At 46.0% G+C, this 16800-nt stretch overlaps 1 protein-coding gene across 1 annotated transcript in view; it reads right to left on the bottom strand.

Annotated features, from left to right (window-relative positions):
• SPARCL1 (SPARC like 1) overlaps nucleotides 1–16800 on the bottom strand; it is a 50020-nt gene that overhangs the window by 23036 nt on the left and 10184 nt on the right. The gene's annotated exons all lie outside the window — the stretch shown is intronic.

Below are 16800 nucleotides of genomic sequence, written 5' to 3' on the forward strand. Positions count from 1 at the left end.
TGTAGCAGCAGAAACGGGACTCTTGCCTTCTCACATCTGTGAGCCTGAGAGAGAGAGACAGAGACAGAGCAGAGACAGAGAGAGACAGAGACAGAGACAGAGAGAGACAGAGACAGAGAGACAGAGACAGAGAGAGACAGAGACAGAGACAGAAAGACAGAGAGAGACAGAGAGAGAGACAAAGAGAGGGAGGGAAGAAGGAGGGAGGGAGGGAGGGATGGAGGGAGGGGGAAGGAGTGAGGGAAGGAAAGGGGGAGGAGAGAGGGAGAGAAGGAGGAGGAAGGGAGGGAGGGGGAAGGAGAGAAGGAGAGGGAGGATGGAGGGAGAGAAGGAGGGAGAGGGGGCAAGGGAGGGAGGAAAGGAGGGAGAGGAAGAGAGGAAGAGAGGAAGAGTGTTGCAGTTTCTCTTGAAGCATTTCACCCTTCACTCTTCCATTGACCCATCTCTTACTCTTCAAATTCTCCAACATTTTTCCCCTAAGGTGGCAGCAGTTCTTTCTAATACAGAAGCAAAACAACAAGCCAGGGAGCCCAGAGGCCTCTTCCCTTCGGGGAACCCCCTGCCAGTGTCTTTGCTCCCACTGGAAACCCCCTTGGCTGCACTGCCTTCCCTCAGAGATCTCTGGGAGATCGCTACACAGCTCCTGTGCTCCTGAGTCTGAGTTCCTGTTTCCTGCATTTTTCTGCCTGGGGTTTCTTTTTCATTTTCATGGAGTTCATGAAAGCTTCCAGAAGCTTCCTGGAAACAGAATCTTTTGAGGCTTTGCGTGTCAGAAGAACTCCTGGGGGAATTTGAGTAAAAGGGATCAACAGAATGGTAACGAATGAAAGTGGAATTCTGGTAGCAACGCTAGGTATATAGATATTGATCTGTAACTACATGATGATATAAACCAATGTTTAAAGTAAAGTTTTTGCGGAAGAAAAGTAGTTGTTGGCATTTCCTCATCTTGCTAGGAATAATAAAAGTCTAACAGAATAATAAGAAGATCCTTTTACCGATCTAACCATATAAACTTGGGCCAGGGGTTCACGCACTGGAAGGATGAGGATGAAGTTTCTTCAGGGCCATTTGGGATTGAACGGAGGGAAAATCGTGTCTAAACTTTTACGACCTTTAATGTTCCCTAGTATGTTTTTTTTCTTTTTCTTTTTCAGTGCATGGGTTGAACCCACATCCTCAAATTCAAGGGGTCCTCTATTGCTGAGCCCATGCCCCAGCCCCTCAACTCCCAGTTTTAATGAAAATAACATGTACTCAGCTTGGAGGATTAGTTACAATTGCTCTACGCCATCCCTCAGAGAAAGCTGAGTACATGTTACTTAAGTAAAAACTCGGAGGACTCAGACTGGATTGTGTGTTTATATGATTTGACTCTTTAAATAAACATTATTTACAAATGGCAGAGCCTGGCAAGCTCCCTGTGGTGTATTCAATATGCCAAAAACAGTAACAACAAGTCTCACAATGGAGATGTTACTGGTGCTCACTTGAGCAAATCCATGAACAACTGTGCTACAGTGTATAAAAGAGTGCTACAGTTCCGCCCAGAGATGAACCGGGAGCCGCGGCACGAGAAGCAGAGCCTCCCGCCTATTGACTGTGATCCTGAGGTCTCCTAACCCATTTTGGCACCAGAGCGGATTCTTGCAGCCATCCATTTTGACTGTGAACTGAGCTAAAATATTAGAAACCCAAAACTGCGCGGCCGCGAAAGTCTTCACTCTTACCAATGAAGAGAAATTATTAGATGATGCCTATTCAGCAGGCCTGATTGTTGGGGAAAATTTCCAATCAATAATAGTGAGTTCTGGGGCTGGAGAGATAGCACAGCGGGTAGGGCGTTTGCCTTGCACATGGTTGACCCGGGTTCAAATCCCAGCATCCCATATGGTCCCCTGAGCACAGCCAGGGCTAATTCCTGAGTGCAGAGCCAGGAGTAACCCCTGTGCATCGCCGGGTGTGACCCAAAAAGCAAAAAAAAAAAAAAAAAAAAATAGTGAGTTCTGTATGGAAATATGGAATGTACTCAATATATATAGAGAATACTGGGAAAATCATTAGCTATTTAGATGGGGGGTGGGTGGGAGGGGGGTGTATTGGGGTTCTTAGTGGTGGAACGGGTGCACTGGTGAAGGGATGGTGGTTTAATCAGTATTTGACTGTGACTTAAACCTGAAAGCTTTGTATTTTTTTTCTTGTTTTCACGGTGGTTCAATAAAATATTTCTTTAAGAAAAAAAAAAATAAAAGAGTGCTACAGTGCTACAGTGTATAAAAGAGGCTGAAAGTTTATATCACCCACGTCCCTAGGGTTTTCCAAACAGATTTTCAGATGGGATATTGTTTTCTTATTTGATTTTTGCAAGAGCTTCATGCCATACAGAGACATGGGCCAAGAAAGTGTTACAAATGGTTTAGGTTACTCAGGAGGGGAGCTGAGAGAGAGAGAGAACACGGCGTGAAACTCTTGCCTTGCTTGTGGTTGAACCTGGTTTGATCCCTGGCACTATCTACGGCCCCGTGAGCCCCCCCAGGAGGGACCCCTGAGCTCAGACACGGGAGTGGCCCCTGAAAGAAGAAAGGAGGAACTGCTGGAGCCTTAGATTCTTTGGCTCCTGCTCGACGGTGCCCTACTTAGAAAAACAAATACAAAAACAAAACCAAAAGAAACAACTCCTTATTTGCTTTCTCCTAATTAGTCAGTTATGTGGGAAAAGGTCTTGGAGTAAAACAAAACAAAAAACATTCAATTATCAGGAGAGCAAGACTCTGGCACTAGCATTGTCCTTAAGTGGGCAAGAGAGCTGCAAAATTCACTTTTCCTTTTTCAGTGCAGTTTTCTTTTCTCCTTTTGGCGTTTGGGCCGCATCCAGCTGCTGCTCCGAGCCCGCTCCCAGCACGCTCCGGCCCTCGGGCTCCAGCACACCGTGTGGACTCCAGCCCCACAGAGAGCTGTCCTAAGCAATGGACACTGAGGAAAGCGGACGGCCCAGGGGTGACGGGGCAGGTCCTGAATGTGACTGACCCTGGTCAGCCTCCAGCTCAATCTCCAGCAACACAAGGTCCCGCAGCATCACTGAGTGTGGTTCCAGAAGCCCACAAACGCTGCTCAGCAGATGGTCTATGATTTTATCGTGTCAAAAATAAAATAGCCTTGGGGGCTGGAGCGATAGCACAGTGGGTAGGGCATTTGCCTTGCACGCGGCCGACCCGGGTTTGATTCCCAGCATCCCATAGGGTCCCCTAAGCACTGCCAGGGGTAATTCCTGAGTGCAGAGCCAGGAGTAACCCCTGTGAATCGCCGGGTGTGACCCAAAAACCAAAAAAAAAAAATACCCTCGAGGGGTGGTTGTTGGTGTTATGAAAGCTGTGTTGACTCCTGCCTCTGTGCTCAGGGTCACTCCTGTCGGGGCTCAGAGGACTATTTGGGATACCGGGGATTAAGCCTGGGTTGCCTGTGTGCAGGGCAGGTGCCGTTCCTGCTGTGCTGTCCTCCCTCCAGCCCCTATTTCTTCTATTGTTAATTGTAACAGGAACATTTCATTCCAGGGAATGGGAATAGCAGGCGGTCACTGAGAAGTGAAGTTTCCCTTCTAGGTTTGTCTTCTAGGATTGACATTCGTCCTACCAGTGTTAAAGTTAAGACACTGTAGCCATTGATATTTCAGATCAATTTATCATCACTATTCTACTATTTGGAGAAAGGTAAAAAGTATAAAATAATATCCAGTGCAGAGTTTCTTTGCTTGTTTTACTTGGCACTCTGAACACTGTGATGTTCTGGGTTCTTGGTGCTGCGCGGCAGTGGTGATGGTGTTGTTCACTCCTTACTTTGGACTTCTGGATGTCAGTGGAGTCCCCAGCCCTCACCGTCTCGACAACCCAAAATGTTCCTGGCATTGGGGTTGGAGTGATAGCACAGTGGGGAGGGCGTTTGCCTTGCACACGGCCGACCCGGGGTCGAATCCCAGCATCCCATATGGTCCCCTGAGCACCACCAGGAATAATTCCTGAGTGCAGAGCCAGGAGTAACCCCTGTGCATCGCCGGGGTGTGACCCAAAAAGCAAAAAAAAAAATGTTCCTGGCATTGTCGGGTCCTGGAATGCAAAACCCCCTCTACAGAGAGCCACTGGTTTAACAGCAGAAACATGGTGCATTGGGTACTGAAAGGACACGTATGTTTTTTCCTTGGACCAACACACTCGCCATCTCTGCAATCCTTGGCAAGTTATTTAAGCCATGGAACCTCAGATTCCCATTTAAAAATTCCCATATAATGCTTAGCGCTGTAGCACTGTCGTCCTGTTGTTCATCGATTTGCTCGAGCGGGCACCAGTCACGGCTCCATTGTGAGACTTGTTACTGCTTTTGGCATATCGAATATGCCATGGGGAGCTTGCCAGGCTCTGCCATGTGGGTGGGATACTCTCAGTAGCTTGCCGGGCTCTCCAAGAGGGATGGAGGAATCGAACCCAAGTTGGCTGCGTGCAAGGCAAACGCCCTACCCGCTGTGCTGTTAATTTTGGGGCAGTGGGCAAGCCAAAACAGTGCTCAACGTCAAGGCTTACTCCTGGCTCTGTGCTCAGAGTCAAGCCAAAACAGTGCTCAATGTCAAGGCTTACTCCTGGCTCTGTGCTCAGAGTCGTTCCTAACTCTGTGTTCAGGGGACAGGCATACTGCCAGGGATTGAGCTGGGGTTGGACTCACATGAGGCGAGTGTCTTAGCCCTGTACTGTCTCTCCAGCCCAGGGGTGGTTAATTTTATGTGACCAGATATCGGGATGCTCAGACATTTGGTTAGCATTACTCTTTGTTTGTTCTGTGCAAATGTTTCCAGAAGATGTTAGTGTTTGGGTCCATAGCTCCACAAAGCCGGCCACGCTTTCAGTGTGGGTGGCCTTCTTGGACTAGGAGGAAGCTGTGGAGTAAGGGAGGAGTTGTTCTCTCGGTCTTACTGCTGGGGCTCGGGCTTTGGTTTTCTTCTGCCCTCAAACTGGGGCTCCTGATGGGGTGTCGGTACAGGTGGGGACTTGGGCCTGGGAGCCAGTAGAACCCCCAGATTTTCTGGGTCTCCAGTCATAGATGATAGATCATGGGATTTCTCATCCTCCATAACTGTTTAATAATTATGCATCTCTTTCTCTCTCCCGTTGGTTCTTTTCTTTAGATACCCTGGCGAATATAACATCTAATTCAATTTTGTGAATATTCGAAGAAGGAGTATTTGTAAAAATGGTTGATATCTAGGAAGTGCTCAATGGATCCTTTTATTCCTCTTCTTTTATCTTCCATAATAATCAAATTGTGATTGTTGGACAAACAACTTACAACTCCAGAAAATACTATAATTAAGGGCCAGAGAGATAGTGCAGTGGGTAGGGTACTTGCCTTGCAGGTGCCTGACCAGGATTTGATTTCTAGCATTACATATGGCCCCCTGAGCCCCTCCAGGAATAAGCACTGAGCATGGCTGAGTGTGGCCCTCCACCAAAAATAATATAATTAACGTCTGCTCTGAGGTCAGCATGATTTTCTAGTAGAGTATTTAAAGCATCTCCTTCCCATATCTATATACTGAACCGTTCTTTAGCTCCAGGAGATTTTCTTATCTTTATCTCAGATAAAGACTGGAGCGATAGCACAGCAGTACAGCATTTGCCTTGCACGCAGCCGACCCGGATTCGATTCCTTCTTCCCTCTCGGAGAGCCTGGCAAGTTACCGAGAGTATCCCACCCATATGGCAGAGTCTAGCAAGCTACCTGTGGCGTACTCGATATGCCAAAAACAGTAACAACAAGTTTCATAATGGAGACGTTACTGGTGCCCGCTCGAGCAAATAGATGAACATCGGGACGACAGTGCAGTGCAGTGCTATCTCAGATAACAAAAGAAGTTGGCAGAGCCCTGCTTCTTATTAATAGCAGCAACATGAAAGGGAAGCAAAAATCATCAAAAGTATTGTGTGTTTTAAAAGAATCTTTTAAAATGTGGGGTTTCATTTTCCCTTAATTTGGTTCTATAATATCAAAAGTTTCCTACACTTTAAAAAATCTAAATGCGTTTAAACAAGTGAAGAAAAGATAAGTTATTCATTCATTTCATTCATTCCATTTCATTCCTTTATTCATTCATTGAATACTCACTAGAGGCTGCCTGAAACAGGGCCTCAAAGTTTCTTTGTAAAGAATTTCAAAGGAGAAAGGTAAGTGAACCAGCCACCTAGCACAATGTGGCAAGTATGTACATAATGCAGTGGAAATAAAGATTAGAAACACTTAAAATTGGAAGTCAATATTGCTCATGTTTACTAAATCGTAAGTGCTTGAACCGTAGGCTCTGTTCTCTAGACGTTCCTTTGCACATACTCTTTGACTCTGTCCATTAATCCCTTCAAGGACTTCACTGCTACTATTTCACTAACAAGGAGAGTAAGGTCATTGGACATGCTTAAGGCTGTACAGTGAAGTAGTTGAGAGCTACGTGCTTAGTTTTAGGTCTGTGTTCTTATGCACATGGCCCTTTTTAGAAAAGCCTCTAAGAGAAGGCGATGCTTGCTCTGAGACTTGAGAATCCAGGGTAGAAGCTGGCTGTGTGAAACAGGGAAGGACAGTTTGGAGGGTAGAAGCTGCGGAGGTGACTGTCCGGAGACACAGGTAGCATGTGTCATTGTCGAGAGGGAAAAATGGGAGCAGACAGTGGCTAAACTACAACATTAGTGTCTGTACATTAAACTAGAAAATTTTCGAAAATTTTCTTAAAATTTTTGTCTTCAAAATTTTATTTTATTAATCAATTAGAAAATTTCAGCTGTAAGCCTGGGGTACTGAATGAATGATTTTAATAGGGAGGATTCTTCAAGGGAAAAAGCAGTACAGAGATTATGGAGACTAAACTGGTAAAAGTCAGCAGAAGAACCATCCAGCTAAACCCAGTACCGACGGCAGAAGCATCTATGCAAGAAAGAGGCTTGGTTTTCAGTAGTTCAGATCTGAGGTGATCGCTACACAGCCACAATGGAGGAAAATCACAAACTGCTGAGTCATGGGAAGTCCTGGTCCTGATGCAGGTTCTCCAGCATCACCGGGCCCTGATACTCAGCTGGCGTAGTGCCTGCTAGATGGCTCAGCAATTTTTGACTCTTGGTTTTTTTTTTTTTGCTTTTTGGGTCACACCTGGCGATGTACAGGGGTTACTCCTGGCTCTGCACTCAGGAATTACCCCTGGTGGTGCTCAGGGGACCATATGGGATGCTGGGAATCGAACCCAGGTTGGTCGCGTGCACGGCAAATGCTCTACCCACTGTGCTATCGCTCCAGTCCCCGACTCTTGGTTTTTTAACTATGAGATGATGATGAAAATTTAGCGAGATGATACATCACACCCTCGATAAATATTCCCTTGTCTAGTACTAAGGCACAGGTGAGAGACGTGAAGAAATGAGGGAATTTAATTCCTTAGGAAAAAGAGGAGCGCCTTGCTCTCCCAGCCCTGTCCTCCCGTGAACACATACCTTGCCCGCTTGTCTCTAAGTACCTTTGCTCACTTTTTCCACCCTGGAGAAACCTGTGTTCTACTTGCATTTCCTCCCTTTCTCTCCCCTCATGTCTATTTAAGTAAGTTTCATTCAATAAAATCTATTTGGCCTCATGAAAAAAAAGAAAGAAAGGAAGAAAGAAAGAAAGAACCAAGGAAAGGAAGAAGGAAAGATAGAAAGATGGAAGGAAGGAAAGAAAGAAAGGAGAAAAAGAGGCCCCAGAAATATTAATTCACTTAACATTTAAACTTTCCTTATGTTTACATAGAAATTCTCAGTTATTCAATGTTTTCTTACATTGTTTCATTTGGTCCAATAAGAAAAAGAAGGTAGGTAATAATTGAACTGCAAGAAGCAAAAACTCGGAGAATCTAAGTTTATATGGTGCAAGATTTAAGAATTGGAAAGATTTAAACACCAAAAAGCTGCCCTGTGGGTTCTGAATGTCGGCTTCTCCATGGTCTAGCAGAACTTCTATGGACTAGCAGGGGTTCTGGCATTGAGCCTGTTCCTCTGGGCACTAATTACTCCATGGGGTAAATTACTGGACTCTTCAAACTTAGTCTATAGAATCACTGTATCATTGTCATCCCGTTGATCATTGATTTGCTCAAGCGGATGCCAGTAACATCTCCATTCATCCTAGCCCTGAGATCTTAGCAGCCTCTCTTTACTCGTTCTTCCCAGCAGTGCCGCATTGGAGGCTCTTTCAGGGTCAGGGGAGTGAGACCCATCATTGTTACTGTATTTGGCATATCGAATACGCCACGGAAAGCTTGCCAGGCTCTGTCATGCGGGGAGGATGCTTTTGGTACATTGTCAGATTCTCTGAGAGGGAGAACTAGGCTATAAGAGGTCGTGCAGCAGCGAATGAGAACAATAATTTCTTCTAATATTGGTGTGGGGCGGAAAAGCTTTGCAAACTCTGAAGCACCATAATATGGAACGATTATTATTTCCATAACTCTGACTGATCCTCTCATCAATATCATTACTATCATTTATACTTATATTTGGTGTCATGTAAGGAAACTGGTTTTAGTGTTTTCTTACTTGTTCTCCTCCCTTTCACATTTTCCTCCTTCCCTGATTTTAACTGTGCAGGAGTTCTAGTTTCAAACAGTTTTGTACTTAATTCCCTTATTTAAAACAAATTTGCTTATCCTACGTTCCATACACTTAACTCCAGCTTTCTACATGAATCAATATGCTAAAAAACATAGATATTCCTGAGTTACTGTCTTTCTAGTCTCAGGTAAGAGGTATTTTCATATTGGCCTAACCCCAAAAGAAATAGTAGAATGCCAAGGATTTTTTTAGGGACCCTAAGTTTATTTCCAATAGTATTTATAATCAGAATATGACTGTATCATTTAGAATGCATTAAGTGGGAAACCATTGCAACCTTTCTATTTTATTATTTTCAGTTTGGGTTTGGGGCTGCAGATGATGTAGCATCTGCAGGACCTTCTTGGCCTCTGTAGTACCTAGAATTAGAAATTTTTGTCCTCTTCCTTGTTCTGCATTTTCTGATCCTCGGACCAGTCGTGGATATTTTTGTTTCACTGGGTGGATTATATTTGCCACATAGTGATCAGAATAACTTCAGGGCCTTCGAGTCTTATTTTAGGATCAAATGTATTGTATAAACAAAGCAGACAGGAGAAGCCTCCTGGGAAACGAGATATTTTGAAAAACAGCTGAAGTCATGCCGAAGATTTCAGGGAGGCTGCACTAGCGGGTGCGTAAAAAGGACTTTGAAGATAAGACCCGTGTCTTTGCTAAGTGTGAAGAACATGATTCTAGGTCAAGTGAAAACTCAGGTCTTTCAAGACATTCCATTTGGATGTGCTTTGGATTACAAGAATCTGCAGAGAAGGCAAATAATGCTGTAGGTGAAAATGCAGAAATGAATTTTTGATTACTGAGGTATTTTCTTGAAGATCAGATTGTATAGCATTGATCTGAAATTAGAGAAACATCTTTTTTGCCTAAAGTATGAGTTTTTCAAAGACAGTGGAATAGTAGGAAGGATTCTTGTATGTGTCCCAAAACCCTAAAGTCTAGACCTGAACTGCTTCTTACCAATTATAAAACTTGGGTCAAGTCACTGGCCTCTTCATCTACAAAACGAGAAAAATAACAGTGCTTTTCCAACTTATCTTTTACAGTTGCTTTGAGACTCAAATATGATCATATAATAATTGGTTAATTTTTTAAACTGTATTATCATTTTCTAAAAACACTAATAAGGCAAAAATTGACCTAACAACACCAAGAATTAAAATGTTAGAGACTTAAATGATCCATTTATCTTAGAATTATTTCTTCTTTTCTTTCTTACTGCTGCTCCTGTTTAGGAGAATAGAGAGATGAAAGACGCGACATCCCAGAGAACTTGGAAGAGAGCTTTCCTCATCTGTTAAGAATATAGTGTCTCATGTTTTTAATACTAAACTAATGCTTCATTTATGTTGAAGAAAAGAATAGAGTGCCTCATTGCCAAATGAAACCACAAATGCCGAAGACCCTCATCTGGAGTTTTAGAATATGGTGACTATCCTAAAACCAAGCATCCTTAGAGAATTCTTTTTTATGTTTGTGTTTTTTATTTCTACTATTTTTTGTTTCAAAAAGTTAACAATTATTATTATACTATTTGACATGTATAATTTTAATGATTGAATTTTGCCTTTTCATAATGTGACATGATTTGCTCGGGGGCCACCCCTGGCAGTGCTCTAGGACCTGCTTCTCTAGGAGTCAAACCCGGGACACCATTAGCAAAGCAGGTGCTGTCGCTCTTTGAGCTGTTTCCTGGCTCTGTTCAATTTTGTTTATTTAAAAATGATCTATCTTATTCTTTTGTGTTTGTGTCTGTGGGGGAAGAGTTGGGTCATACTTGGCGGTGCTCAGGGCTTACTCCTGGCTCTGTGCTCAGTGATCACACCCGGTAGACTCAGGGGACCATATGGGATGCTAGGAATGCAAGCCAGGTGGCTGTGTGCAAAGCAAATGCCTTATCTTTCGTACTGTTGCTCTGAACCGGGTTTCTATCATTGATTCTTTTTTTTTTTTTTTTGCTTTTTGGGTCACACCCGGCAATGCACAGGGGTTACTCATGGCTCTGCACTCAGGAATTCCTCCTGGCGGTGCTCAGGGGACCATATGGGATGCTGGGATTCGAACCCGGGTCGGCCGAGTGCAAGGCAAACGCCCTTCCTGCTGTGCTATCGCTCCAGCCCCTCTATCATTGATTCTTAATAAGTAGCTCATTAATGGATTTCCTCCCTGATATTTTCTCCTAGATACTCTCTGCCCAGTCCCTCACTAAGCACTTCACTTTCGCACAATCCATTTCGTACCACCTCTCACCTCCGCTCCATTTCCCTGACTGCCTAACCACTGAGCGGTTCCCCAGTCTCTTCCTGCCACTGTCCCGGGTCATGATGAGAGCATGTATGCGAGCCAAGTGATTTCTCTAGCTCAGGAGACACTAGTACATTCTCTCTCTCCTACAGCATGTCACTGAGGACTGTATTTCACTATATCTGAAGATCCCCACTGTCTTAGCTTAGGCGAGACTACGCAGAGGCCACTTGCCTACACCTCTTCATCATCTTTTCAGAGTTCCTCATCTTGCCACTCTCCTCTACCCACCCCAGGGGTCTCGTTTCAGAATTACCCACAGGATAGGATTCCCAGAGTCCCGTCTTTTTCTCGGACACTTGTCGGCTCACTAGAAATTCCCCCAGTACTCGGTCCTGTGGGTAAAATTATTTTTGCCTTGTTCATTCTCTTTTGCTGATACCTTTTATGGTATTTGTACCTTTATTTACTCTGTTAATGCAGGGTTTCTTCATAATTAATTTTATTTATTCTTATTCCTTCCCCCCAATCTCTCCCCGTCACCCCGTATTCTTTTGAGTATAGATGCTCTGAGTATGGCCAGAGCTAATTGAGAAACTGAAGTTTCAGGACCTTTATTTGTACATGCTCTTTACAAGCTTTATATGTTAATTTTGAGATATCTTAGGACATGCTTTGTCTGGATGAGATCCTGAATTCAATCCTCTGCGTATACCACACACACACACACACACACACACACCACTCAAATGCCTCCAGAAACCAGGCTTGTAGCTCCTTGGTAGCCCACATGCTTTCACATTGAGGGGACTGGACTGGATCCTGCACTCCCAGACCCCGCAAAATCACAAAAGACAGATCTACACTCTAGAAACTGATAGTTCACAAATTTTAGGTCCACTTCTAACTGGAGCTTACCTGGAGATCTGTGTCATTTGTCATGTTGAAGAACTGATTTGCTTCACAATGTGAATGGCATGGCTATTTGCCTCTTAAAAAAATCTACTACCTGGAATAACCAGTTCACCAATCCTACTTTTTCTCCTGTGTTTTGCTCTTTTTCCTACCTGCTAATTAGTTTCATTCTCTACCTCCTTGGAGTTTCTTTCTTCCTAAGCCAGGTTCTTGGCTTTCTCTTCTGACTCCTCTTATTCTTAACTTCTCTTGTTATTTAAACTCAGGCAGCGTAATATAAAGAGCCTCCGTAGGCGCAGTGGAAAGGGCCTCTCTTCTTTTGTTCACAGAGTGAGCCTGGCTGTTCAGCTCAGCTGGGAGAAGAATTTCAAGTGCTTTTAGCTCTGAGAATGTACCAAGAACTATTCACTGGTGTGGTTCTCTTCCAAGACGAAGAAAAGCTTCAAACTATACCCCCAGAACGGTTCCAAGTAGCCTCATTCTCAGGGAATGAGGACCAGATGGGGAACAATGGTGGGCTTTGACGGGTATTTGGTTCTTGTGAGTCTCTGATGAGAGCCCTGCAGGACTCAGCACCGGGCGGGGGTTCCCGGTGCCTGGGTGAGGGCTGACGCGCTGAATAGGGAGATCGTGGCCCATCCCTTTGGCCAACTGACTCTGGACTCTGAGAACCAGCCCTGTGGGCGTCATGGCTGGGGTTGGGATTATTTGGAAATAGGGTGAAAGCTGTGCTGACTCCTGCTCTCAGAGGGGGTGTGGGATGGTTTATTCCAGCCAGGAGTGGGCACAGCTGGCCTGCAGCTGTTACTCTAACTCTCCCACGCTGGGAAGAGAGCTAGGGCCTGCACGGCTCATCCAACGCGCGCCCGCCCATCCCCACGGCCCTAAGCCTTCCCGAGGCAGAGGCCCGTCCCCGGCCCGGTGGTTTCTTTTGGATTTAGTCGCAGCGCATTGTCAGGAGAGAGCTGAGAGAAGGAGAGAGAAATCAAGGCATGTTTCTTCTGGGCTCTGCCTCTGTGGTTTCTCTGTCTCTAGAAGACCACCCTCTCCCAGCGGCATTTGGGGGTTGAGACAGTGCTCTCTTCACGTGCATGCACGCTCGCTCCGAGGAGCCCGTTCTTGGATGGAGCCAACCCTTGCCAAACCCTTAATCACATCTCCTCCCATCCCCCAATTAATTCCTCCCCGACCTTGATTGTATTGTTTTCTTGTTTGATATTTTAAGTCTATACATTTTGGTTCAAAATGCCAAGGGTGAAATCTCTTTAGAATCCCTGTCCAAAGAGCCTGGCCCTCAGCGCAAGCCTGCCTAGGGTTTCTGCGGGAATCTGCTGGGAGCCTTAGAGCGGGATGAAGATTTTATTTATTTATTTTTTTTATTGAATCACTGTGAGATACAGTTACAAAGCTTTCATGTTTGAGGTTCAGTCATACAATGATCGAACCCCCATCCCTCCACCAGGGCACATTCCCTACCACCAATGCCCCAGTATCCCCTGCATCCCACCCCTCCCCCTGCCTCCATGGCAGACACTTTCCCCCAAACTCTCTCTACTTTTAGGCATTATGGCTTGCAGTACAGGTACTGAGAGGCCATCATGTTTGGTCCTTTATCTACTCTCAGCACACATCTCCCATCCCTAACGATCCCTCCAATGATCATTGACTTAATGATCCCTTCTCTATCCCAGCTGCCTTCTCCCCCAGCTCATGAGGCAGGCAGCTCATGGATCAATCTTCCTGGCCCTTGTGTCTACTGTCCTTGGGTGTCAGTCTCATATTCTGTTATCTTATATTCTACAAATGAGTGCAGTCCTTCTATGTCTGTCCCCCTCTTTCTGACTCATTTCACTTAACATGATACTCCCCGTGTCCATCCAGTTATAAGCAAATTTCATGCGGATGAAGATATTTTTAAGTTGAAAATACTTGAGATTCAACAGATGTAGAAAGAAGTCTTGTTGCACTCCCATTTTCTGACTAAAAAGCAGAAACGTCAGGGACGTGCGAACGAGTCCACACCCCTTCCTGGGGGGAGGGGGCTGCCGCTCAGGAGAGACCCAGACTGAGTGTGCCCTAAACCCTTCTCCGAAGGACACTCGGGAAAGCACTTGTTTCTCTACAGACAAACACAACCACACACCCCGCTTGTCGTTTGTTCTGAACACTCGCTCGTCGTTCCCAAGGATATCTTTTAGTTCTCCTCACAGACCCTTGCGTCCCCTTTGCCGACAGTACTAAGGACATCAAAATTCAGTCTGAGCTGTTTGGAAAGCAGGACATGGGGACGGTTTCCCTGTGCAGAGGAACGAGCCCCCGGGCCTGTCTGGCAAGTGTGGGGGCCTTACGAGCACACCCAAGGTGAGGGCAGGCGTCCCCGCACTGCGTGGTGTGAGGTTGTCTGCTGCAGGAAGAACCAGGAGCTACGCCACATCCACATGTGACCAGCGAGACTCCCCCAGTGTGGTCACAGGTGTGGAGGTGCTCTGGCACCCACGGGCCTTGGAGAGGAGCACGGCTAGCCAGCAGGGGGCGGGCTCAGGAAGGGTCTTGGGTTGGACCAGGCAGTTTCCACGTGTCCCTTACCTCTGGGTCTCATTTCCTGCATGTTCCACAGTGCTCTGGCTCCAGCAGGAGCCCAGAACCTAGGGGAGAAGCTCAGGCTTCGATTCTCCACCCCCCACCCCCCATTATGCTCCTTTCCCCTCACCAGAGGAAAATGAAGCATTTGAGACGTCGTTCTCAAAATGGGAGGTTTTCCAGTGTCGGTTTCAGAATACGCAGAAATTGGCCCAGTCCTGAGTGATCTAATGAGTTCAATCAAAAGAAAGTTGCTTTATTTTGTATGACCAATAGTGTCCTGAGGAACATGGCACTTGTTCTTTTCATGAGTTCAGTGAGATCGAATCTTTCACTGGTTTTTTTTTTTTGGTTAATTTTTGTTTTGGCTTTGGGCCACATCCGGTAGTGCTCAGGGCTGACTCCCGGCAGTGCTCAGGAGACCATGCAGGGCCGGGGATCAAACCCGGGTCTCCGCAATCCTGTGAGCCATCTCCTCGCCCCTTATTTTTAAAAAATTGTTATTCTAAGAACCACCTGCAGAGGAGCGTGAGGGCATGGGGCATCCCTGGCCTGGCCCGGGTGGGCCATGTGTTCGGGTGGGCTCAGGGACACGGGACTCTGGCACTTTGCACAGCCCCCCACCCCAGATAAACATTTAACATCTGTGTATTCCTGTTCTTTTTTTTGGGGGGGGTACGCCCTGCGGTGCTCAGGAGGGAGATAAAACATGTGAGACACTGTTCTCAAAATGTGAGGTTTTTCAGTGCTCAGTTCCAGAACATGCAGAAATTGGCCTTGTCCAGAGCGATCTAATTAGTGAGATTGAAAGACAGTTTTATTTCGGATGACTAATACCGTTCCCGGGGAACCTGGCACGTGTTCACTTCGGAGAGTGAGTCCTTTTGGCTTTGTGGCATGCACACAGCACACCCACAGCCTGGGACCCTGACACCAGGGTGGCCTTGTGGCCCGAGCACCACACAGAAATGCAGCCCCTCCAGCTCCCTTCCCCAGCTGCCTGCGGCACGACCATATACAAACGTAAAGAAGGAACAGTAGGTTACAGGGTTCCCGGAGACATGAGCTCTGTTACCAAAACGCTGGGAAGGGTTTTGGCCTCCAGTGTCGGCCGAAACTCCAGCACTCAGTGGGATCAACAGCCAAACGCATACAATTTGGGACCAATAAAACAGAAAGTCCTGAAGTAGAGCAATCAGGGCTGGGAATTAGTCATATCTGGATCTCAACTATAATAACTGCCGACATTCCTGCCCAATCAGAATCCTATGCTCGTATTAGAAGAAAACGCTTGCTTCTAAATTCACTCCCTTGAACTCGTGATAAGATCACGCGAGAGCATCAGTCCGCTGTTCTCCTCAGCCGGCAGGTGCTGCAGAGGGGCGCCCCCCCTCCAAGCCTGCCCCCGGCTCCACCTCCCACCCTGGCCCCCCCAAGGACTACCAAGATCCCTGCAGGGTATGAGATTTTAGGGGGAAGTTTTTCCAGTTGAAAACAAAAGCTTCCAGAACGTTCCTCGACCTCTGTTTAGGAAATGGCTGAATTTTCCCAGGTCTATGTGAACCCAAGCCCCACAACGAGGGTCTCAGAGTGCAGTGCTACCTGCCAGAGTTGGTGCTGAGGAAGGGAAAAGAAAGGGCAAGAGGACATCTGGGCTGGAGCCTATGTTTTGCTTCCTCCGAGTTCAGAGAGAGAACTCCGTTGACCCAGAGGCAGCCCGAGTTGCTTGGTCCCCAACCAAATGCTGGAGAAAGGCAGGAAGAGCACCAACAGCTGAGCAAATACAATATCTTGAAACAGGTTCAGTTGCTCAGGGCTGACATTAGTCCAAAATAAATTAAGAGTTGGGTTCAAAAATTAAAAAGTCATCAAGCTTTTCTGGGCAGGGGTGCTGAGAATGTAGAGAATGTTCTCCTTATCTTGTCCTTCCCTCAGAAGCTTTTTACAAGGGAGATAAGGTGTTGGCTGAAGCCGTAACCAGAAATCTTTGCTTAGACTTGCAGATACCGCAGAGGACCCACCCACAGGGAACGTATTGACCCCCTGGTGTTGTTTGGCCTACACCTGGCCCCTTCTGAAAATCCAATGCAGTGTTTGGGCACTGTGGTTCTTTAGGATGTGAAGCAGATGTTTTCCAAAGTTCGGGCTTCTTACTAATAAAGATTTCTCTATTTTAAAAAAATGATTTCTCTGTCATTTATTTTTTGTAATATTTGTTTATTGGGATGTTTGACCCACTGGGTAGCGCTCAGGGCTTACTCCTGGCTGTGTGCTTCGGGATAACTGCTGGTTGGTTCTGGGTGGTGGTCTATGTGGTGCCAGGGTTCGAACTAGGGTCTACCAAGTACAAGGCCAGCACCATACGCCCTGCACTATCTCTCTGGCTCCTCCACTTGTC

The sequence above is a fragment of the Sorex araneus genome, chromosome 5 (genome assembly GCF_027595985.1).
Source record: "Sorex araneus isolate mSorAra2 chromosome 5, mSorAra2.pri, whole genome shotgun sequence".
NCBI classification, from domain to species: Eukaryota; Metazoa; Chordata; class Mammalia; order Eulipotyphla; family Soricidae; genus Sorex; species Sorex araneus.